Source organism: Camelina sativa, chromosome 5, assembly GCF_000633955.1.
Source record: "Camelina sativa cultivar DH55 chromosome 5, Cs, whole genome shotgun sequence".
NCBI classification, from domain to species: domain Eukaryota; kingdom Viridiplantae; phylum Streptophyta; class Magnoliopsida; order Brassicales; family Brassicaceae; genus Camelina; species Camelina sativa.
Genome location: NC_025689.1, coordinates 22,493,162 through 22,493,529, shown reverse-complemented (window position 1 = coordinate 22,493,529; position 368 = coordinate 22,493,162).

Sequence of the window (368 nt, the reverse complement as noted above, 5' to 3'; positions counted from 1 at the left end):
CTAGGGCATCCCTCCTCTTCAATACTCAAATCTATTTTATCTAAATTCTCTTTACCTATTTCGGATTCTCTTTCAACTCCATTGTCTTGCATCGATTGTCTTTCAAATAAAAGTCATAAGCTTGCTTTTTCACAATCCTCAATCTCTTCCTTTCGCCCTTTACAATTTCTTTTTACAGATCTTTGGACTTCCCCAGTTATGTCTGTTGACTCTTACAAACACTATCTGATTATTGTAGACCATTTCACCCACTATACTTGGTTCTATCCCTTAAAACTCAAGTCTCATGTCAAAGAAACCTTCATTCGCTTCAAAGCCTTAACAGAGAATCGGTTTCAAACAAAGATCAGCACACTGTTTTCTGACAA